The sequence below is a fragment of the Bos javanicus genome, unplaced genomic scaffold (genome assembly GCF_032452875.1).
Source record: "Bos javanicus breed banteng unplaced genomic scaffold, ARS-OSU_banteng_1.0 tig00004293_1, whole genome shotgun sequence".
Classification (NCBI taxonomy): Eukaryota; Metazoa; Chordata; class Mammalia; order Artiodactyla; family Bovidae; genus Bos; species Bos javanicus.
Genome location: NW_026894464.1, coordinates 13787 through 16157, shown reverse-complemented (window position 1 = coordinate 16157; position 2371 = coordinate 13787).

The window sequence follows — 2371 nt, the reverse complement described above, 5'->3', positions numbered from 1 at the left end:
GGAGACTTAACTTCCTGTAATTACTGCCCTCTGAGTTTGCTACCAACCTAACATCCAGGGAACTCTTTCCATGGGTACCACCCCTGCAGAGGAGGCCAGTTAGAATTAGGAGGCTTAGGGATCTTGATACATGTAGCTACAAACACAGAGAACTCTCTGTGCCAGACGCTGCATCAGCTACATTACACTGTGTTCCTTCATTTTGCAGACCCAGAGAACTGGGAGGGCCAGCAGTAGGAAATGTGCTGTCCTTGCTACATTGCATCTGTTCTTCCCTGTATTCCTCACAAGGGGAGTCTGATACCAAAATCATCAACTTTCCAAGGTTGCTGAGGCTTACTGAGGTGCTACACTTGTCTAGGGTCATTCAGATGCTTCTGGGAGAAACAGGCCAGAATTGAGCTCCATGGACTGGAAGATGACTTCTTGAAGCATAGCTTTACTAAATACTTGGTGCAATATAGGGGCTTTTCTGAAGTTTGTGCAAAGTACCTGACTATTCTAAACATAATAAAATGTCTAGAATTAATTCTAACCTATTCCAGAGAGATCATACCAAAAAACAACAGCAACAAAAAACCTTGAAAATATAAAGTAAATACCAAACAGAGCTTGGTAGCTTACTGCAATGACAGTAGAAAAAAACAAAGTAGTCTCTCCTTAAAAAAAAAAAAAAATGTAGTCAATGTAGGCAGATATCCCCTAGTGCAGGGGTCCCCAACTCCTATTGGGAACCAGGCTGTACAGCAGAGGGTGAGTTGAGGGGGGAGTGAGTAAGGGAAGCTTCATCTGCTGCTCCCCACAGTTCCCCATTGCTCACTTTACTCTCAAACATCTCCTCCCTTAGAGCCAGAACTATAGATCTGAAAGTCTCAAATCAGAGGTTTTCTAAAGATGGAAGGAGGGAGAAGCCTGGACTCTAGTTCATGAACCAGAATTTTCTTTCACACACACACAAAAAATGAGCACACTGGTCATAGCAAACAACCACTTCCGACAACAAGAGACACTCTGCACGTGAACATCACCAGATCGTCAATACTGAAATCAGGTTGATTATATCCTTTGCAGCTGAAGACAGAGAAGCTCTATACAGTAAGCAAAAAGAAGACCAGGAGCTAACTGTGGCTCAGGTCATGAACTCCTTATTGCCAAATTCAGAATTAAATTGAAGAAGGTACGGAAAACCAGTAAGCCATTCAGTTATGACCTAAATCAAGTCCCTTAACATTATACAGTGGAAGTGACAAATTGATTAAAGGGATTAGATCTGATAGAGTACATGAAGAACTTTAGATGGAGGTTCATAACATTGTACAGGAGGCAGGGATCAAAACCATCCCCAAGAAAAAGAAATGGAAAAAGGCAAAATGGTTGTTTGAGGAGGCCTTACAAAGAATTGAGAAAAGAAGCAAAAGGCAAAGGAGAAAAGGAAAGATATACACATCTGAAAGCAGTTCCAAAAAACTGCAAGGAGCAATAAGAAAGCTTTCCTACATGATCAATGCAAAGAAATAGAGGAAAACAATAGAATGGGAAAGACTAGAGATCTCTTCAAGAAAATTAGAGATACCAAGGGAATATTTCATGCAAAGATGGGTACAATAAAGGACAGAAACAGTACGGACCTACAGAAGCAGAAGATATTAAGAAGAGGTGTGCAAGAATACACAGAAGAACTCTACAGAAAAGGTCTTAATGACCCAGATAACCATGATGGTCTGATCACACACCTAGAGACAGACATCCTGGAATGTGGGCCCTACAAGCAAAGCTAGTGGAGGTGATGGAATTCCAGCTAAGCTATTTAAAATCCTAAAAGATGAGGCTGTGAAAGTGTTGAACTCAATATGCCAGCAAATTTGGAAAACTCAGCAGTGGCCACAAGACTGGAAAAGGTCAGTTTTCATTCCAATCCCAAGGAAGGGCAATGCTAAAGAATGCTCAAACTACAGCACAGTTGCACTCATTTCATATGCTAGCAAAGTAATGCTCAAGATTATCCAAGCCCGGCTTCAACGGTACATGAATTGAGAACTTTCAGATGTACAAGCTGGATTTAGAAAAGGCAGAGGAACAAGAGATCAAATACCAATATCTGTTGGATCATAGAAAAAGCAAGAGAATTATAGAGAAAAAATCTACTTCTGCTTTATTGACTATGCCAAAATATTTGACGGTGGGGATCACAACAAACTGTGGAAAATTCTTCAAGAGATGGGAATAACAGAACACCTTACCTGCCTCCTGAGAAACCTGTATGCAGGTCAAGAAGCAACAGAACCGGACATGGGACAATGGACTGGTTCCAGATTGGGAAAGGAGTACGTCAAGGCTGCATATTGTCACCCTGCTTATTTAACTTATATGC